The following is a 23277-nucleotide window of genomic DNA, read 5'->3' as shown; positions in this document are numbered from 1 at the left end:
GATTTTTACATCCATCATTACATATAAATATTTGTTAATATCTCTCACTACCCAAATAACATTATAAAAGATATCAGAGACTTTAGGAAATAAATTTACTCTTAAATGATTTCTAACCAAATAATAATAATGATGATGATGATGATAATTATATGTAGTTCACTAAATAGCAATCTTGGTGACCTTAAGGAGTTCATGAACTTCTAAAAGCGATTAGTTTTACTCAAGGGAGATATTTATTCACTGTAGGATATAAAATTGTGGTAATTTCAATGTTGAAACTTAGTAAATTTTTAATAGATGCTGATATGATGACCACTTTCAGATGCAAATTTCCCTTTATCTTCCACCCAGAAATTGATTAATAGCTAGTTGTTAAGATGGCATAGACCAATCAGCACACTTCCTCGTACAAGGCAAGAAGACAGGGCTGTGTAGAACGGAATGTTTAGTATATAGATTATTTTGCTACTAATTTTTTAGTGTCCTCATGTGTATGTTCAGAAATGTTCTAAATCTCAAAACAGAAAACAATCATTAATAAGGCAGAAGGTATTAAAATTTACATCATTCAATTCACATTGGATAAACAAATACTCTAACTGTATATCTATATGCAACTCTTTCCAATTGCTGAAAAATAGAATTCATTATATGCTCTTCATCAGTAAGTTGTGCTTTGAGATCAGAACTATGACATGTATATTTCCCAAGATTATTTAAGACTAGAATCTTATTGGTCAAAAATAATTACTGCAGATGTGAATAATGCATCCTTATTAAGAATTCATTACTTGTAGGTCAATTTCAGAACTTGATTTCATAGGGTCAATGGTTCTTCATTAATTTGAAGTATAATTATGAATGACCATATTAAAAGCTTTAGGCTTACAAGTAGAAGGAAATTATAAAGGCAGAGAAATTCTAGCCATACTTCAAATGCTGATTTTGCTTATTAAAAATAATTTTGAGGAGTATATAATTTCTCTTTGAAAACTGAAACCATTTTTAAAGACATAGAGTTTGTGGGTATCTTATCATCACCATCAACAACAACAACATTGTTTTAGTACCGAGTAATAATGTTCTTACATTTTAGTGTGCATGAGAATCACCTGGCAGGCATCTTGGATCCAAAGCAAGACCTACAAATTCTGATTTAGTGAGTCTTGCCACAGCAGCCGTGTACCCACCCGGATTCACAGTGTCACCTTCACAGTCTGTCTCACATTTGTTACATCTGGGAGGTGTCTGTTATATACTGTGAAGGCAAGTCTTTTTCACCTTTATGCCCTCCACATCCCTCCGCACACTGCCTGAAATATCATTATTCACTAAATGTTTTTTAAATTAAAGAATGCAAGATATTGGTGAAAGAAAAACTCCCAGACAAAACAAATTCATCAGAATAAACAAAAAGTATTTCCTGCCACACAAATGGGAAGGGCACCAAACCACTGCTATGTCCTGGTGCAGGAAACGCCCAAGCAATTTTATGATTTATTCTGTTAGAACATATTCTGGATCCTTGCTTCAGGGAATGAGCCACAGATGCAGGACCTGGGGAGGCCCTGATGTGCGTGTCAATAGAAGGGAAGGTAACAATAGATGAGAAGCTGTGTCTACAGCACTCAGAACAGAGAAGAGAAGGGGTCCTATGGTTAAAGAAGCCCCTGTAGCCTCTGGCTCTCAAAACAAAGGGTTATATATGCTGCCTGGAATGGTCCTCTTGCTCACTCACAGCCTGTGAATAATGATTCTGCAGTCCTAAACCTCGGGGAAGGCTTTCATATGTGATCTACGTCCAATAAGGATGAACAGCCTTATACTTACTGATTTCCATGGAGCATGAACACATCACAGGGGACTACACCTAAAGCCCTACATTTCTGACTTTGAAACCTATCATACAGAAAATGAAAACTCTTATGTGGAGGTAAATCTTTTTTTTTCTTTTTTTGAGACAGAGTCTTACTTTGTCACTCTCGGTAGAGTACTGTGGTATCACAGCTCACAGCAACCTCCAGCTCTTGGGCTTAAGCGATTCTCTTGCCTCAGCCTTCCGAGTAGCTGGGACTATAGGTGCCTGCCACAATGCCTGGCTCTGTTTTGTTGCAGTTTGCCTGGGGCCGGGTTTGAACCCACAACCCTCAGTATATGGGGCCGGCGCTCTACTCACTGAGCCACAGGTGCCGCCCATGGAGGTAAATCTTAAGGAGAAAAGGAGACAGGAATTTCTTGAATGCTGTGAGGTTTGGGCAGGACCAAGAATGGTCCTAAAATGGGAATAAGTGAGATGTGAGAAGGGAGGACAGACTCAGGCAGCAAGGGCAAGTGCAAAGAACCAGGAGGAGACAAGGTCAGATCATCAGGTCAGCAGACAGAATGACATATGGAAGGATACCCACTTGAGTTTGAAGGGCAAGATGACTTAAATACAAATACACAAACTAGGAAGAGTAGTAGAATTATGAGGAAACTCAAAATTCACAGGAATATGTGCTACTACTAGTCAGAAGAGATACATTGCAAGAAAACTCCCTTTGGTATGTTTATCAGTGTTCCTTAATAAAAATAGTCCACAAAGAAAGAAATACAAGAGTAACATACTAGTTGCTCATGCATGAACGTAATTTCAAATCAGAATGACAACATTCAAATTAATCTGCAAACTGAGGAAGGAATTGTCCCTCCTTCAGCTGATTCCCTCAAGGAGACTACTGGTTTTAGTTTTCTATTTTAGCATTAAAAAAAAGCATGAACATAGATACTTAAAACAACATCCATTTATTAACTCAGAGTTTTGTAGATCAGAAATCTGGGTACACCAAGGCATATGGCTGGTGGCATTCTCATCCCGAGGCTCAAACAGGAAGGCTTCACCTCCCAGCAACCATAGGTTATGAGTGGAATTCATTTCCTTATAGCTCTACGAGTTCTGAAAACCTGCTTCTTCAAAGCCAGAAAAAAAGGGAGAGTTTCTAATGCCTTGAATCTCTAATTCAGGGAAAACCTAGATTTTCCTTTAAAGGGTTCACCTGATCAGGTCAACCCTATCCAGCACAATGCCCTTTGGATTAGCTTAAAGATAACTGTCTATGCAGGGGTCCTCAAATTTTTTAAACAGGCGGCCAGTTCACTGTCCCTCAGACCGTTGGAGGGCCAGACTGCAGGCCCCAGGACAAGTCATGTGCTAAGCAGGACAGGCAGCGGCAGCAAAAACACCCGGCGGGCCGGATAAATGTCCTTGGGGGGCCGCATGTGGCCTGCGGGCCATAGTTTGAGGACGCCTGGACTATGGACTTAACACATCTGCAAAATCTCTTCACCTTGCATATAAATTAACAACAACAACACCGCACACTTTCTGAGTGAAAGGCACACCTATGACTGTGACTTAGAATATACAAAAGTAAACTAAGTAACCAAATCGTGTGTATCCCCATAATATTCTGAATTTTTTTTTAATTATCTTGAAAATATTTTTAAAAATCAGTGAAAAGAAATCCCTTCAACTTCTGTCATATTCTACTGATTAAAGGTTAAGTCCCAGATTCCACTCAAGAGGATGACATGTAAGGGGCTTTTAGTGGGAGTATGCCATAGTATTTTACATTCAAATTCTATTTCTTCAAGAGTTCTCATTTATAACGCCTAAATAGGTGGACTCATATTTCTTCAAATTGAAATCATCTTTCATTCTATACCTGGAGTTATTTTCTTTTATCAAAATGAAATAAGAAAGAAGAATAATTCTAAGGAAAAGCCTACAAATAAATGACGAAAAACAAATCAGATTTCTTCCTCCTTGTCACTGTTTTTAGAGATCAATTCTTGTTCTGTCACTTAGGCTGCAGTGCCTGATCACAGTTCCCTGTCACTTAGGCTGCAGTGCCTAATCACAGTTCCCTGTAACCTCAAACTCCTGGGCTCAAGTGATCCTCCCACCTCAGCCTCCTGAAGTCCTGGGGTTATGGAAATGAGCCACTGTGTCCAGCCAGATTTCTTTTTTCTATTATAGCACCCTAAAAGCATCCTTTGTCCTTTCAAAGTCACTGCATAATTTATATCTAGGAAGGCACACTGTTAAATTAAATTAATTATAATGTAACCCATCACAGTTATAAAACATTGGTGATTTGCATTCTAAGGTGAAGTTAACCACAGGAAACTTGAGAAGGACATTTTTCAGAGATTAGGCTAAGAAGCTTCAGCTGATAGGTTAAAACTTTAAAGGAAATGCAGGAAGGCATTTCTATTCATCCTGGAATTATACTCTGAAGATGACAGGCTTCCTGCATTTCTAAAATTAAAATTTCCCCCTTCATCCTTGCCCATGCAAGTGTCCAGGGTCAGTTTCAAACGTGCAACTAGGCCCATATGCAAACGTTACCACCTAATCATAATAATAATATCCCTAATAATTTGGAACTAGGAAATGGTATGTTTGTAAATAAAATGAAAATGAGAGATGAGTGTTTGGATGTGATTTGCTTAATGCTAGCACAAGGAAAGGCAGATCGCTAAGAAAGAACAGCTTTTGTTCTATAATCTTCCTTTTCTTGTCTGTGATTATGCCAGCTTTCTTCATCAACGATCTCTATTACCTACTAACGTGAGCCAGTTTCACAGTGGAGGAAGAAGTTTTTTAAAAACCCTTAAAATACAGTTTATTAATAAAATTTGTTAAAGGGAGTATCTCAAAGTGTTCAAATGTTGAAAACATCAAAGATTTAAAAATAGACCACTCATCGGATTTCCGGATACAGGCCTTCTTAACAAAGAAAAAAATCACTGAGGAGAGAATCAACTGATTTGACTACAGAGAAATTTAAAACTTGTAACATTTCAAAACAAAAAAAATGTAAATTTTATTTCAAAAAATATAACCAATTAGAAACATCCATAGTATACTAAAACTTAATGAGTGTTTATAAGGGGGAAAAGCCCCCTAAACCCCAGTGAAAAAACTCAAACATGAAAATATTCAGTTTCAGTGATAAAGTGATAAGAGAAGCTTTCACACATTGCTGGCAGAAAGTGAATTGGAAGACGATTCTCACAAAATAGTCTAGCAAATATATAAGATGTAAGATGCTCTAGACCTAGCTACTGGGTAAGTTCTATTATTCATCTATCCTAGGTAGCAGCCCATATAGCCTATGGCTAAGAGGAGTGAGAGTTACAAGAAATACCTGTGTAGCTCAATAATGGAACACCTTGCTGAAAAGGGCATGGAGAGGGATTTGGCTCTCCTAACAAGCATGAGAGCTCACAAGATGAGAGCAGTGGTGAATTGGCAGTCTCTACACCTGTGGTGTTGAGAGGCACGAGATCAGCCTTATATTAGGCTGGAGGAGAAGGCAGTCGGGAGCGTGCCCTTTCTATCACAGACCTGCTTATTCTGACTGTCTCCTCTCCTGCCTGCAGAACACCAGCACAGTGTCTCTCTGCTCAAGACTACTATCTATCTTTCTAAGAAGACTGCTTTACCCTCTCTAAGACTCTCTCTTTCTCTCTCCCCTGCTAAAGCAGATAGCCCTCAGGCACCTGAGAGAAATTGTACCTGAGCAAGGTAGCTTAGCTGTCTGCATCTGCAACCTAGGTAAGCCGGGCCCAAGACCTGGCCAGTCCTGGGCCCTGACAAGCAGTGGCAGCGGTGGACTGTGACACTCCTAGCCAAAAGTTCAGAAATATAGGCCAAATATTTGATACAAAGATGCTCAACATTGCCATTCTTATGGTGGTAGGTGGTAAGAAACAAAATGTACAACTTCCAAAGACTCAATTACATTACTGAGCGTATAAATATGTGAAGCCCAGGCAAAGTGTACTGGGGTACTGAATAAAACAAAGTTCTTGCCCTTTTGGAACTTTCATTCTGGTGGAGGAAACAGCTGAGAGCTATAAATAAATCACGACAGACTGTCAAGATGCTACCAACCCAATAAACTGGATAGTGAGACAGAGAAACCAGGAGAGGCCACCTGCGAGCTGGTAAATCGGGGAGGTCGCTCTCCTCTTCAAAGGTGACTAATGGACTGAGGCTTGAAACATGTCAGTTGTGTGAGCAAATGCAGGGAGAGTGTTCCAGATGAAAGAAAATAAACCACAACAATCAATACACAAGAAAGAGTTTGGAGTGTTAAAAACAACATTCTCCATACTCCCTTGCTAGTAATGCCCTGGATGTGACCTAACTTTGAGGAAGCATATTCAGTAAGAGAACAGGATGGATGGGAAGTTATCTCCAAAAGTCCCACCGTAAAATCTCTTCCTTCAGGCATGTCAATGGCTCTGTGAGCTTGATACCCATTTTGCCTTAAAATATCAGCCAGAGTTAAAGGGAGAAATGATCCTATGGTTAATGTATATTTAGCTATACATTATACAGCTATGTAAAATCTATACAAAGATTAGTAAGACATATATAAAAGAACTAACAGTTTACTAGGCCAGATAAAATTGCCATTGCTTCCCAGCCTCACGTTATTTTGTATTTTTCCTGAATGATTTGGATAGATTTTATCATTAGAAAAGGTTAAAAAAAAAAAGCACTGTAGAAATAGATATTATATGAACTGAGATGATAAAGAAAAAACGGTGCATTTATTCAGTATAATCATAAAAATAAAATCATCATTTGTAAATAAGGAAATTAATTGTTCAAGCATTATCTGGGGTGTCCACTCTACCAAGCACAGTCCATAGTGTTGGGATTAAAGCAGAGAACAAAATAAGCTATGCTCTCTCCTTTATGGAATTTTTAGTGAAAAAATGAGAAAACAAATAGTTTCAGCTTCGCAACAGATTGCTGAGAACCTAATGGCCCCTGAAGATTGCACGAGATTACAAGCAAAGAGTTTATGTATAACCTGGGAAGACTGGGTCATGGAGCTGGGCTCTTCTTTAAACATATTCCTTCCTTCCCCAAAATGTCCTTTCCAGACCAGCCACCAGGCTTTCTTTATTTCTCATTCCCCAACCCAGATGTTTCCCTCTTGTCCTAGACCTTCTTTGATGTCTTTAGCTCTCTTTTCCTCATGCACAAAATCTCAGCTCTTCTAAGCACATCTTCAAACCTATCATGTCTACTAAATAAACAAACGACTCCATCTAAAATCCACAATCCTTGGGAATTAGAAGCACATTATTTTTTCACATCATACTGGGTAATTGGTTCAGAATCAAGAGATCTCAGGAGACAAGAATCCAACATGTCACATAAGTCAAAGGAATAAAAAATAAAATACAGAAAAATCACAGAAAAAAAGGACTAATTTTTTCTGAATTAGTAAGTCTCGAACTTTCGGTGGAAGAGAAGCACTCATGGCTTGTCAGTGTTCTGTGGAGCGTGCAGGTAAGGGCGGGCAGAGGGCAGGCAAGGACACAGGCTGCGGGGGCCGTTCGACCGCACCGGCTGGCCCATTCCCACACCTGCTACTTCACTCTGAATATCTGGCACATCTTCCATATTTTCCAATAGCTTGCTACATGTGGTATTACACAGATTCTATGAAAAAAAATGACTCCCATCAAAAACCCCATTGCTATTCTGCTATGTATGACTCTAGAAATTGTTCTCAGAATGAACAAAATAAAGAAATTACAGCACTGTGGTGGACATATTTTAGTTCTGTCTTGAACAATCAAACACATTTAACATGGCTTCTATCTTAAATGTCACAGATACTGTGTTAATGTAGAAAGATACGCCTCCTGGCATTTTGTCCTAAATCAAACCAAGGTCTAAAATTCAATGCATCCGGAATGGCTTGTTTAGCTCAGCAGTGCGTTAGCACATTCTGGGACATCTGAAGAATCCTCACATGTCCTCAGGTTAGTTCCACGTGGAGCACGTTGCAGTAGGCTCACCATCAAAGGGACAGTCACTTGGTAGGAAAACCTACCTCTTCAGAAGTAGCTGAGTCTCTTGCTAATAGATCTCTTTCTCATGTCACCACTGCACTGTCACCCTGGGGCTAATGTGCAGCCAGAAAAGGGAACTCAGAGGCTCTGCTGCCAAAGCAACCTTCAAATCTCCCAGCCTTGTCCCAGAAAGTTCAGTCCGTTTCCATTGCCGGTCATAATAGTTTCTGCAGAACCAGAAGGCGGCCACCAAAGTTGCCTGTTACTCAGAGGCCGGCACTAGCAGTGGTATCATTGCTTGGGGGAACATTAGCAAGCACGAAGAGGACGGGAAGGTCAGATACTGATGGTTCATCTGACCAAGACAGAGCCTTGAGCTTGCTCGCTGTCAAGGAGGGTTAAAACCTCAGACCTTTCGCAGGTCTTGACGCTGCTGCTTTGTCAGTAACATATTTCAGACCAAACACCGTGCCTGACATATACTAACACACTCAATGAAGATTGAAAAAAATAGTGAATGTTTCATTCATTATTACACCTTTAAGCTCCCTGGGGAGAGTTAACCACAGCTTATTTGGGGTCCTCACAACAGATGGAACATCCTTCTCAAATATTTCATCACATTCTGTTCTATAAACAGTAGAACCTTCATATCTGACCACCTCCCTACATTGACCTTCTCCTCAAGTTGACCTAATTTTCACAGACTGGACATGCGCCCCATGTAGGTTTCAGTATAGCAGGCCGAGTTCTTTATGTTCACCACAACCTTATATTAACCAGTTTGTTACAGTCCCTTGGGTGGTCAACTGTATTTATTTGTATATTTATTTCTTCTGCTGGACCATGAGCTCTTTAGGGACATGCACATCTGGTATACAGTAGGCACTTAAGAAGCATCGAGGAAATTGGAAAAAAAATGCCACTTACATGCAGACTTCTACTATGAGAATCTCCAAGTTCTTCACCGTCAAAGCCAAATGACTTAGAGAGATGCAAAAACATCTTTTGAGACGATTTTGCATTTAAAATCGAACGGTGGAGAAATCTCATTCAAATACTTGTTCTTTGTGTAAATGTACTCACAGTTAATTTTGGCCTTTTGTGAAGGTCTCAGCTTTAAATGTTTATGATAAATAAGTAGGCATGCTTGAGAGTTGGTAACAGCTTAGAGCACAGCGTGGGCCTCCCAAACGCCTCAGCATTAAACACTTGGTAGAGAGATGACCTGCTGAACATTCTATTTCGCCCTCACCTTCTTCCACTTAGGTGGAATTATCCCTAATGGTACAAAAAGACTGTGTGATGCTGTTTTTGCTTTGACATTACGGGAAGATGTCATTTTCTCTAAGTAAAGCACAACGCACATTAGAGGAATTTGCCAGGTATCTTTTCCCCTTAACACACAGACAAGACCGGGGAAGCAGCTTCCACAGCAGGTTAAAGCAATGAGTCAGCCAGCTATCCTTTGCATGCACTGTTTTAGCTTCTTTAAATTGTCTTCCTGCAAAGTAGGTACGAAAGCCTAAGGTGGGATGTTTATGCACCGTTTCTGACTTCACTATGTTATTAATGCCTTCCTCTCATATAAAATGAACATAGGGAATGTGCTTAGACTAAAGTGAACTTACTAAAATGTTAATTGTAAACATCAGTGGCATATGGACAATAGCTTTTTAATTTTGATAAATTATCTGACAGATTATTTAAGTAACTACATAGACCATTTGCTTTATTAGTGAATGGCTCTACTTGGCTAAAAAGTTACAATATATTCTTATCATCTTATTTACCCTTCTGATCAAACCCAAGAATTGTTGTAAAATAGTAGCTAAGAGCTTGAGCTTGGGAGTGAGATTGTCATTTTTAAACCGCTCGCTGGCTCAGGACTCACGAGAGGGCACGGCTCCCTTCTGTCCACTTTGGGTCTCCAGGGGCAGGGGTCAAGCTCTGAAGGGTGACCACTTTGATAATAAAAACAGATCTTTTAATTTTTTTTAAAGAAATGGGTCTATCCAGTTCTCTAAAGCACTAACCACAGTGCTTTAATAGTCCTGCTGGGAGTATGTCTTTATCAAGCAAAATAATTATTTTTAACAATGATTCCAACGTTTAGCAAATATATATTTTCTTTTATGGTTCATTTTTTAAAATTGCCTTTATCCTATAAGAGCATGCTTATATTAATCCACAACCTGAATTTTTTATGCATTCCTGGCTTTTCCCAGGTCACATCAGCCTGTGATGACCATCAAGGTTAAGTAATCATTTGGGGCTTCCCGATAGCCAGACCAGCCTTGAACACTCCCGTTTTTCCCCAGTGACCAGCTGTCCTGGTATATCATGGGCTGCTGTTTATTTCTTGGTTGTGCTGATGTCCAGAAGTTTATTCAGTCATCTTAAACAGCAAAGAGGTGTGGCCTCAGCTCTGTCATTCATCACTTCCCAGAGTTTTAGCTAATGAGGCTGATGGAGGATCATCCCCTGGCAAAGACTAAAGCCCCATAAACGAAACCCGTTCTTTTAGTTTTTAGTGGTATCTCAATTTTTGAGCAATACAGGGTGTACTCCCCCAGAAAGCATGTTGGAGGTCACTTCAGGGCTGCCCCTCAGTGTGACTTTTAAAGCCATGATTGATACTACCCAAGCGCCCAGCCCAGGGTAAGTTGCTTACCTACCTGGGGGCCCTTCCCTGGTCCAGCCCCAAGGTGAGAACGTGCTATGTTTTCCTTCATTATTTCAGAATATTTCAGTTTCCCTTGGCTCAGCTTCTTGTCACCATTTTTCCCACAGGTTCAGCAGCTCTTCTGTGGAGTGGACACCTGTGAACCCCAATTACACGCCCGAGTACCTGAGAAGATGCTGAACCCCTAGCCCAACCACAGTAGTCTGAGGAACAGGAGGCTGACATGTAAAAACATGCCCAGGCCTCAGTGCACAGCCAGGAGTCTTCAGGCGTTCTGGGTCCTTCTGTCTGAGTTCCGGTTTCTCCTAACTGTCACCTCCCTACACTTCACGGTATAGAAAGACCCAGAGGACTTTAAAACTGATTACTCCATATTTCTTTTACCAAATACGACATCTGGCTGTTAGAAAATAGCGCTTGCTTCAAATTTCTTATCAGCTTGAAGAAACCACTATCAGATTAATGCCACTTTATTGCGTACACATAAAATAAGTTCCCAGGAGCACTGCATTTGACTTAGAGGAAGAAAACAGTCAGAGGGCACCGTCTGCAGACAGACAGGCATGGTGGAAACAGACTAAGATCAATCCAGCTCATCTTGCCTCATTTTCTCTTCTCTCCAAATGAATGGCTGGAATAGAAAAGAAACATCCCAAACCATTTTTTTTGGGGGGGGGGTCGAGACAGAGTTCTACCCTATGCCCTGAGCAGGCAATGGCATCACTGCAACCTCACATTCTGGCTGTGGACATCCTGCTGCCTCAGCCTCCGAAGCCGCTGGGATTACAGGTGCTGGGTTTTTTCCATTTTTTTTTATGAGTTGGGGTCTCGCTCTTGCTCAGACAAGCCTCAAACTCCTGAGCTCAAGCAATCCTCTCACCTCGGCCTCCGACAGTGCTGGGATTACAGGCGTGAGTCGCCACCATTTTCCCGTTTCTCTCATAAACGTTACGATCTGGAATCCAGCACATGCGGACGTACGGGGAAAGACCTGCTGACATTTTTACTAGTAACATTTCCCTTGCGTTGTTTGCATAAGGTATAATCCTGTGGAAGGAAAGCCTTTGATGTACTCACATTTGCATAGTTCATAATTACCAACACAAGGTATTAAACATTAAGTTACCAATACAAAATTATTTAATTAGTAAATGTGTGAACCACCCTATCAACACCTGAGTAACCACAAAGCTGTATAAACAGCCATTTTTGAGAACGAATTTGTAGGCCAGGAGATTAAAATTTATTTAGAACAATGTCTTGACATCTAAGAAGCCATTTTGGATGTTTCAAACGGAAAAGAAACGGCCTCTATATGCCAGGTGCCATCTAAATGCTCATTGAACAAGTAAAGGAAGAAAGGAAGAGGCACCAGGACAGTGATTACTTCCAAAGGGAGCACGTGTGGTCAAACTTGGGGTGGGACACGGGGTTTCTGGCCTCAGACTTCAATTTCCTGGCCTGAGTAGGGAGTATAAAAATTAACCTTCTGGTAACTTATTATACCGTATGTGCTTTTGTGTGGCTTTCCTAATGCATATTTTATTTAATAAAACACATTTTTAATTGGGGAACAAAGAATACTAACTTACATAAAATTATAGACTATTAACAGTTTAAAGGGTTTATCTTACGCATAGAAGGGTTAAACTGTCAAAGAGCACTTGTTTAAAAAAAAAAGTGTGTACTTACGTCAATGAGATCCATTCAATCCCTAACTTAGGGCGTCTCCTTGGGGGCCAATGCACATCTCACTCTTCTCTCTCTGTGTGCAGCCCATTTGTGTCCACTAACGGGGCTAAGCCAAGTAGCCCTTTCTGGTCAGGCAGGTCAGGGAAGCACTGAGGGCAGAGAGCTGCATGCCAAGGGAGCAGAGTGTAACTGGCTCACATTGGCCCCTCTTGTCCTCAATTTCCCCACCTTTATGGTATGCGACTTCCAGACATTGCATCCTTTGCCACTTCAGGAAGTTGGTGAGGCAGCACGTGCCCCAACCCGTCACAGCTCTAGTTCCCCCTGTACAAAAGGTTATCCTTTAGGACTGAGTGTGGAGAAACCCTCACCTCACCAGAACAAAACAATGAACGAATTTTGTGGGAAAAACTGACTTCACTGGAGGATAGAGCTTACGGTGATACAGCACTTACAGCTCTTCCAGTCAGAACCCGTAAGTGTGAGGGGCTTAGAGGGTCATCGTGGGCATTCCAAAGCTCTGAAACACTGTGGGTTCCTTGCGGGGTAAGATGTCAAAGTCATTCTTCTTTTTGCAAGATTTATTTTTGGATTACTGCCATCCACGTATTTTAAGTGAGGGTGTCAGCGTCAGACAGCTCTTCCTTGGTTTTGCCCAGACACTGACTCACTGGAAGACTGACAGGGCACTGCATGCAGAACTGCTGCCTCCCACCACGCCCCCGAGAACCAGCAAGTAAGCCGGTGACCTCAGGCAGGTGCACCAGCTGCAGGTGATGGGACAGGCTGACAGCTCTCACGCCACGGTCAGCAGTTACTGGAAGTGTTCGGTAGAGGATAAGTGGAATGAGGGCTGGGCCACTAGACCAAGAAATACAGAAAGACTTCTTCCATCTCCCCGTCTCACCTCTCCTTTTCTCCAGAAAAGTAATCAAATCTGGGCCACTCCACTTCTTCCTAGGGTGTATCCCAGAACTGACAATTCAGGCCAGGGAAAACGGGCCTAAGACATCAACCCCAACACGAGGGGACAAGGTGAACCATCAGTCAAACAAAACTCCACCCACACACAATCACAATAACAACAACTAAGATAAGTAGCTCCTTGTTGTTTCATAAGACTTTTTCATTATTTGATTTACTACCCAGAGGAAGCAGGAAGGTGGTTAGAGAAATTGTGAGTGACTTCAGCTAGGTAATGAAGGTAGGGTAGGATTACAACTTTAATTTGCTTTTATCCTCAAAGGGCGCAAAGGTACTTCCAGACTGGACATTGCGGTCAATTCTGATCCCTCTGCCAGACACAGGTTCATGGAGGACGTAGATATATGAATCCAAGTAGTTTTGATTATTATTCATTTGGGAAAAAATCTGTTTGAAGGCTGTAAAATGGTATTTCCCACCAGGGTGATTGTTTTGCATAAAAGTGCAAGAGTAATATGATAGAGGGTTATTTATCAACCCGACATCAGAAAAGAGGTGGTCCCCTTTAACAATAGTAAATCTCCTCAAGTTCTCCCTACTTCTGAGAGATTTGGTAGGATTAATTAGTAAATTATTTTTAAATTCTATGTAATTTGAAAGCATAATAATCTCACGAGAATTTTGTGGCAGTTGGTTAATATTCAGAAGGAACATTTAGCTCTTTAGAAGAAAGGATTCATACAAATATAATAATATGGCATAATGAACCTCCCTGACAAAGAGCAACATGACATTTTTAACTTGGCAATGCTTTAATTACATCCTTAAAAATGAAACTTCCATTTCCAATATCAGTCAGCAGGGATTTCATTGCATTAAACTTGATGTTATAAATAGGAATACAATGGACTCTGTTCTTAACTATTCAAGAAAACAATTTATAGAGATAGTTTATGATACATATTATTGGACTTTCTCCTGTTTAGTTAAACAAGGCAATGATCAAACATTATCCTACGATGAATTAAATAAAGGATATTCTGAACTTACTGGCTCTATCCTTAAGCACCTTAGGCACCACAGAAAATGCAAGGTACTAGAGGGGCATCTTGGGCAGGACAAACTGGTGCTGGGGGCAGGTAAGTCTGGAGCCTCCAGATGCGAGGGAGGGAGCAGCGAGGATGCTCAGGTCAGCCAGTGGCCACAGCTGGAAAGCCAACCTCAGGGGAAGGAGGTTTAAGTGCTAATGGAAGGAAGCTTAGGAATATGTTTAATCGCAGGGAAAAATTAGTAGACAGAAGCATCCAAGCCCCGAGTTACATCCCATTTCTATCTTTTCCCCAGTGATTTCTATGAAAACTTCCAAATACAGAAATCTTTCTCCTTTTATAAGTCAGAATCTTCCTGTAGTGATTCCTGAGGGGATATCTGATCACAAGCAGAAAAATCCATTGCCGAAGCCTGTCCATTTCCATGCGCCTCACACAAAGGGACAAGAAAGCAGGAGGAACATATTTGCCCAAGTCAGAAGTGGCAACTGTAGACCGTTCTCCTGTTCTCTTTGATCTAGTTCCAAAATTAAGTTAGGGCATTTTATAGTGAAAATCAGATCAGAGGTGGGGGATAGGAACATAATGGAAAGAATTATCTGAGTGGTAGGGAACAATCTTCTTTCTCTAGATAAAACCACAAAAATCTGTACTGCCTTCCACTGCGAAGCAATCTATGCTGCTGGTACTACATACTTTGCATAAAGTATCTCTGTGTCATTGCAAATGTGAACACATGAGGCAGGGGTTGACAGAGGCAGAAGGAAAGGAACCACAGAAGCCCCAATATCCAGCAACCGTGGGTCTTTAATAAATGCAGTGAAGGTTACATACCATAATAAAAGGATGGGGGTAAATGCAGGAGGCCCAAGCTCTTGGGGGTTTTGTTTGTTGATGCTTTTTGCAGATAGCCAGGAAAACAACTAGCATGAAGCTAAAGCAAGACTGTGCTCAAAGAGGACATTTGAGAACCCAGGGGATACCCCGATACCCAGTCATTCACACCACTGCGCTCCAGGAGGTAGAACTAGAGGTCAAATAACCTGACTCATATATCACACCATCGAATGCCATATATCACAGAGGAAGACAGCCAAAAAAATTATTTAGGTCACCTGTATATTTCCTTAAACTCAATGATGATGATGTTTCATCTCTTCTTAACTAATGTACTTGTTTCTATAAAACCCTAAAGCTCCTATGCACCAAGGTCGGTGAATCCCACCACAGGACTACAGATGTAAACTGGCACAAAGAACATGCCGTACCGAAAGCCCTGGCTAAACAAATCAATTTGTGAAGGGACCTCACAAAGGAACGACTCTAATATGGATCTCTATACAAAAACACAGCACATATTTCCACCCTCAGACAAACCACTACTGAGATTATTTCAGCAATCTTGGACGTACGTCCTATTTGACACTTAAAAATAAAATGCTTGTTCACATCTGCAAAGGAAATCCAACGACCCTGCATAAGCCCACTAGCCCTCTCACTAGCCCACATGGAAAGTAAGGCAGCCACTGGCATTTCAGAGGAAATGTAAGTTGAAAGTGGAGACAGTTCCCAATGGAAGCCAGATGAGGTCTCAGGTGGAGAACTATTTTGGCGGTACCAAATTTAAAGGAAAAAGAAATAACAGCAAAATTTTTAAGTGAAAGGTCAGATATATTAAATTAGGACCAGCATACCAGGAGTACCAAATCACAAGGCTAAGTGGAAAACCTTACTGAGTGAAATCCTAGCACAGAGCCAGACGCTACCATTGGAAAAACATTCTGATCAGAGACGTTGGCATCAAAGTCTCCCTAACGTCTACTGAAACTGTCAAAGGATCAAGTCCTATAAAAGGAACACTCATCTTTGAAGTAACAGCAGGGAATTTTGTACTTGCCTGAAAGGAAAAACTATCTCAGCTGCATCACTGTGCTTAAAAAAGAAGGAACAAAAGCTATTTGTCTCAGGGACTTCTCAGCTACAGACTCAATTTCCAGGCAATCTCCGCTGTGCTCAAGAGAACTCCACGGTCACGCAGGGAGGAGGGACACAGAGCTTTCCCCTCAGGAAGACATGGACCAGCCCACTCAGGACACTCAGCACCGTGCTCAGGAATTCCCCATGGCCAATTTAAATTACAATACACTAAGTGGAATCAAAGTCTGGCTTTCATTTCCAGCTTTACCTTCTGACTAGTTTGCCCAAGTCTGGAAGTCTCTCAGACTAGAATCTAGAACTTCCCAAAGACCCAGCGTCTCCCTGGTTTAAATGCCCTGGTCTAACTCAACAGGAAAAATTGACATTGCTATTATATATTTGGGGAAGAGAAAGGGGAGCCACAGACTGTGAGGTGAGTGGAGGTGGAAAGACATCTTCTTGTGTTTCCAAAGCTGGCTCTGTCCTCAGCTTAGCTACATGCCTGGGACTGAGTTCCCTACATTCCCTAGAATTTAGATTCTTGACTTACAATCTAAGCATTCAAAAAATATTTCCTTAAAAGGAATAACACGATGAGTTAAACGATCCTTTAACGGTACCTATCAAAGTGCCTTGCACATCTATAGTGGTCAATTAATATTAATTTTGATAATGAATAAAATTATTTAATTGCCAGGTAAATTTACTTACAGAGCCAGAAAGCTGCTTCAGATGCCCTTACTTGGAGCCTCTCCCATCCTGTAAAACCAAGTCTCCTTCTCTTTTCCTTCTGACATCAGGAGCCTGGGGTGGGAAGAAGGCTGCAGGGCCTCTCTCACTGTGGGCTTTGCCCCCTGCCACACCCCACACTGCCCTGACCCCAGACCCTCCCATACCGTGATCCAGACACCTGATATCCCAACTCACTCCCCAGGCTATCCACAGGCTTCTGTTTCACAGATCTTGTTTTCTTAATTCCTTCATGTTCACCTCTAAATTCTTAAGGACATCTTTACTCATGACCTGGCAGGAAGCTGCCACAAAAGTATCTTCATTGGATGAGAGTGAAGACTACGGGAGAGGACTGTCCTACTTTGGAGTCAGAATAGGGAGAATTGAGTCATGCAGGAATTAATATTCAACATAAGGGTCTGTAACACACGTGTGGATTGTGATTATGAGCACCACAATGATAAGAAAGAACAAGGGCAAGAAGGAAGTTGAGGATGGTGAGGACGAAAGGATGCACGTTTTCAAGGGCAAATCAAGACCACTGATACCGGTTATCGATATTTGAAAAACCAATAAAATGAGAAGAGGAAAAACTTAAAAATAGATTTGTTCTCTGTAGGAGTAACACTAATTACAGCCATTCATTGTGAACCGCTTGTCATTCACGCCTAATTATCATGCAGCACAAGCACAATTATGTGTATTGTTAAATATTAAAATCATCGCACCAGAATTTTAAAGCTTAAAGAGACTCTGGAGACCATCTAGGTCAAGCCGCTCTCTTACAGACAGGGAGTTTGCAAGGTCAGAAGTCAAATGGTTTACAGAGTCACAGAGCTGTGCTCTGGCAGGGGACACTCCAACCAGGCCTGCGGACTGCCAGCCCAGCCTTAGTGCCCTCTGGACACCACTCTGCCTGGAAACTTATCTACCTTTAGAGTAAACTGGATTTGATTAAAGTGTGAAATTCTACACTGAGCACTATTTTTTGTTTTGCAACAGAAATAGGTTAACTATTAGCAAATCACTCAAGTAGAAATGTCCCGTGAGAAATAGTAACTCTAGAGTAACATAGACTGGGAAATATATATTTGTGGGGCGTGGTGGAGGTTTCTGCATGTAGGTAAGTTGTGGAATTTGAAGCTGATGGAAAAATTAAAGAGTATCAAGAAAATCAATATAAGACAAATAAAGCTTGAAAATGCCCCCATTATCTTATGAAATACAAGATTGGACAATTAAAGTTTGGAAACTCATCTTAGAAAAACTGCTATATACCTCATGACTGAATACTACTATGGGCACCTGTGAAGTGCCCCCCTCGGGAAGCTGTGCACTGAGGCCAGCACCTCGTGCACCCTTCAAAGTACTTTCTCTAGTGTGAGTTTCTGAACGTAATTTTCAACCTCCTATGACAACATCTCTGATGGCCACTACAGACAAAGAGTTCTCTACCTGCTCTGAAGGGTGGCCTAGGTGCTGGCATCAGTGCTTAGCGTCCCAAGAGGAACACTTCAAAGGTGACCATAGTGATATTCAGCCATGAGCACGTTTTCTAGAATAAGTTTACAAACTTAACTATCCAATCTCATATACAATGTGAGATATTAATTTTTATCTCAATAAATTGCTTTTACCTAGAATCACTGTCTTCTTTTTATTTGAGATAAAGGGAAGCTATGGAAGTCGTCAATACTGTTACATTAACCTATATGAATGGAAACTAATTCCTAACCACATCTCAGACATATGCCATCCCATAGACTTCTGATCGTTCCAGGTAAAGACCCTTCTTAATCTTCTTCCACCTTCCTACCCCAAGTCCACTCTTATGTGGGGTAGGCTCCCCCATGACAGAACTGAAAAAAAAAATCCTTCTTCTAGTTACCTCTTTGTGCAAAAAAGAGATGTAAACCCAGAAGATTCCTATAAAAATAGTAGTACCAACATGGATTCAGTCTTAGTAGTTAGTGGTGTAAAAAGCTGAACCTCGAGAGTATGGGATGAGGAGTCTCAGGTGGGAATGGAGAAGGATGCCTGGGGCAGAAGTGACCATGGGTCGGTCTGTCTGTGCAACAGAGACAGAATATTATTCATGTGGTTACTGGGAGACAAACATGAGTTAGTTCATGGCTGTGATGGTGGTGGCTCAGTTGCTACTGTTTCCACCACTTCCATACATTTCTAAGTAATAGACAGTAGATGCCGGGCATCTTCCTCCATCACCATCCTGCTTCTTATTTATTTTGGAGTCCCTTTAAAGTCAATTGTTTCTCTAAGCAGTTACTTTGGAATATATATATACATTATATATATAGTATATAATTGACTTCATCATAAGAGTTAAAAATTGTTGACAACTTCCATGCTGTCACTGATCAAATTAAGGACTTGGAGGCCCCACTGAGGAGTCAAAATCCTTTCCCCACAGATTAGGAATGTCAGTCTTGGGAAATAGAGAAGTAGAGCCCCGAGTCATGCAACCAGCCTCCCTCTTCTGCTAACACATTCCTACATTGCTTCAGAGTGTGTATCATACTGTTATAGCTATGTGTGTTAGCAAACCAACATCAACTTATGGAAACATTTAAAAGGAGAAAGAGAGCTTCTAATCTCGTCACTCTAACAGTATGTCATAGAACTTTTCAGTTTTGTCTGTATGCATCCACACTTTTCACACAGTTGAAAAGACTGAACAGAGTGCTCATGGGTTTTGAAGCTCAATTGTTGTATGTCCTATTTCCATATATTAAGTCTTCATACTTGTTATTTTAATCACTATAAAGTATCACATTAGTTAATAGGCTGTCGTTTATTTTATACTACAATTTTCCAACAACGTTTCGCCATTGTAGGCACCAACACATTAAGAAACTTCATGTATGCAGCATTTTCCTTCTTCTAGAATTTTTTTTTAGAAATTTCTAAAAGACAGCTTATTGGCACTAAGTTTTGGGCATTGTATGTAAGAGAGTGTATGTGAGGCATATACAATGATCTAAAACATAATATACATTTATGCATATGGCTATATAAAAGGTCAGACAATGAAGTTCACAAACTTGTCCTAGAAAAAGTGCTACATACTTCATTGTTGAACGTCCACTATGGTCACCTTCACCTTGTGAAGCTATGCACTGATGCCAGGGCCTAGTCCACCCTTCAAAGCAATTCTGGAACTCTCTTTCTGGACTGGCTATCAGAGGTGTCATCGTATGAGGTCTGACAATGAAGGTCATGAACTCATCCTCAAAAAAGTGCTCTGAAGAGCAGACTAGACACTGACATGAGTGCATGGCTTCTCAAGGGGAGCACTTTGAAGGTGACTGTAGTGATATTCACCAGCGTGGTACGTAGCACTTTTTCTAGGATGAGTTCATAAACTTGTCTGACCACGTATCTTTGTATAGATACACACTGCAACCAGAATGTTTGTCTCTTAAATTTTTACCACAAAATAATCTTCATGTCTTTTAAAGAATTATTGATTAATCAAGAAATCAAAAATACAATATGAGGAATAATGAGTCATTGACACTTCAAGGCTATAGTTGATCTAGAACTTGAAGGTAAATTTCATCTGAAATATGAGCTGATTTTGAGATGTTGAGGAAAACACACAACTTCTCTGGGTTTCAACTTTCTTATTTAAAATAAAATAAGTAGATATCTCTAAATACCCTTTATGTTATTCAGTTTTATATTAGTATGCATTATTATTTTATAACTACCAAATAAACACATGCTATATGTTATGTCTTACCACAATAAATGGCATATAAACAATATTCCCTCAAAATGGCTGAATAATGGAGTATTTAGGTAAATGATATTGAAAGGACAAACCTACATATGTGCTTTTGTGTTTAGTACAAAGAAATATAATGCGTTAAAACATCTATATAAATCTAGCCTGGCAAATCTCTTAAATGGATCTGAGATTTGAAACTAGCTACAGATGGCAACATGCTTTGCACAAAGCCAAGTTTCCTATAACCTTGAAATTCTGAAAGGTCATCAAGAAGAAAAATCAGATAGGCTCTTAGTCAGGATTGTCCTCAAGACAGATGAAGCTAATGGACTTGTGTCAAAAGAAAGAAAATGAGATCGATGTTCTACAGGCTTTGGTCCCCCCAGGTGCAAGGACATTCTGTCATCAGGTATGTGGAATAAATCTTCAGGCGAATGAGAGGACAGATGTGGAAATATATTGGCAGGATGAACAGCTGATGAAGGCACCCGTCACATATCACTCGGGAGGAGGGTTGTTGTGCAGCTGAAGCACATCCTGGATGAAGAGGACCTTGATGTCGATGTTATTAGTCCACCCACAGATGAGAATCACTCCAGACCAAATGCAAAATGAAACACTTATCAGAGGACTCCAGGATTGCAGGCAGACAGGCCCAGTGTTCTACAGCCCTGTGGGATGACTGCAGTTAACAATAAGATATTATACGGTAGCAGAGAGCTAGAAGGAGAATAGTGAATGTTCGCAACACAAAAAATAATAAAGGTTTGAGATGACGCATATGCTAATTACTCTGATCACCATACATGATATGTATTGACACATACCATTATGTACCCCATGTACATGTATAATTATTATTTGTCAATTAAAAAAGAAAAAGAAGTTTAAAACATTTGAAATGCTCTCAAAACACAATTTACTGCAAATGAGGAACTATAATAAGAGTACATGAAAATAGAATTATTAAAATTACTTAATGGGAAATACCTTTATTATCCTTTTTTTTCAAAAAGGCATTATTGGTATCTTCTTAAATGTGCACCCAGCCTTCATTAGATTCCTCATCCTTCAACAAATCTTTGGGATAGGAGTAAAGGATAAGAAGGCAAGTGCTCCGTTTCTGCTCAGTAAGGTGGTCATACAGTCCAGCAGGCTCTTTTCTATGACCACTAAAGGTTTACCTTAGCTCTAAATATCAATTTCTATAACTAAAATTTGGAAAATTCTAAGGATAATTTGAAATCTGCTCATTCCACAAAATCAGTAAGTTCCACCTCCCCCTCCACCTAGTCACCCACTTACTTATTTACACAATAAACTTTATGGGGCATCTACTATGTGCTTAAAAGGATTCACTCCCAGAAAAGGCCCAAGTAAATAAATCCTCCAGAAATGCATTCATTTATCCTCAGGCAGTCTGAGTCTTCTGCATTTGAACTTGGAGGAGTAAAAGGTATGAGGAAGTTTAGGGTGATTGCTGAAGCAATGCAAATAGAATGAAAGGTTTCATATTCAGCACAGGAGATTTAAAACAGGCTTGTGACACAGCATACGTGAGAGCCAGGGCCTGTCAAAAGAGAGGACTATCTGAATCCTTCTGGTGGCTACAATTAAACCTGTCAACAGCAAGTGATGGTGAACTACTCCCTAGTGTTTACACCATAGATTCCCAAGGAAGACAGGAAGAGGGTGAAAACTAAAATCTCATCCTTTCAGGCTCCCAGGAACTCTGGGTAGAAGGGAAGGCAAAGGAGAGAAAGAACAGAGAAACAGACCACAGAAGTGAGCGCTGACCACCTCCCAGGGCACAGTTCCAGACACTACTGCCCAGTCCTCACCTCCATTCAGATTCAATGGAAGCTGCCATAAAAAACAACCAGAGAAGGAGACTAGCATCCACTGTAGATTATAAAGCCATCCTAAAAACTGCAGTAAAGTGTGTCAGCTCCATTGAGCCAAATGGATTTCTGGATGCTAAAAGCCGCCCATTTATTCCATTTCCCTTTTCTAAAAAAAAAAAAGCAAAATCACCTTCTAAGTGAAAACTGTTGAGCATGACCACAAATACCCTCATATGTTTATCTGACGCACTTAAATTTCCAGAAAAAGGAGCTTTATCTGTTCCAGACACCTCTGTAAGAAAACAATGCTCATCCAGGTGACTCAGAATTTGTCATCTTATAAATCAGTTTGAAATTAAGTGAAATATGTGAAATCATCAAAGCAACGTCTGCCATGCGGCATGTGAGCCAGCGCACACCTCTCCAGGCTACTAAGGCTTCATACGTTAAGTTGGTATAAAATCTCGTTATTTCCCCAGCATCTTCTCTCCTGTTGACCCCTAGCCCAGGTCAGGGTCCCCAGGGAACCCCCACAATAAACAAACAGCAATGTATAATGGAGGAAAAATCATTAAAATTTGTTTTGACAGGGGCCCAGTTCCATAACTTATCTAACCTTAAAACCCTTTCAAACACAAAAATATGAATACAAGTTCACAACTTTTAGCCTGCTGTATAAACTTTCGCATAATGAGAAACCAAAAAAGTGGGTTAATTTGGAAGCTGTCCAATTTGTAAGGTAAGTTCTTCAGTGACAAAAAATGATGAGGCAGTATAGGGAGGCAGTCTGCAGGCAGGGAGGCAGTCTGCAGG

General features: G+C 40.6%; 1 protein-coding gene across 1 annotated transcript in view; it reads right to left on the bottom strand.

Moving 5' to 3' along the window:
• The window catches only part of ITGBL1 (integrin subunit beta like 1), a 225319-nt gene that overhangs the window by 172873 nt on the left and 29169 nt on the right, over positions 1-23277 (bottom strand). The window lies entirely within an intron of this gene.

Source organism: Otolemur garnettii, unplaced genomic scaffold (assembly GCF_000181295.1).
Source record: "Otolemur garnettii isolate 467f Iridium unplaced genomic scaffold, OtoGar3 scaffold00034, whole genome shotgun sequence".
Taxonomy (NCBI): Eukaryota; Metazoa; Chordata; class Mammalia; order Primates; family Galagidae; genus Otolemur; species Otolemur garnettii.
The sequence above is the reverse complement of the archived record's forward strand: the minus strand, read 5'-3'. Positions and strand labels throughout refer to the sequence as shown.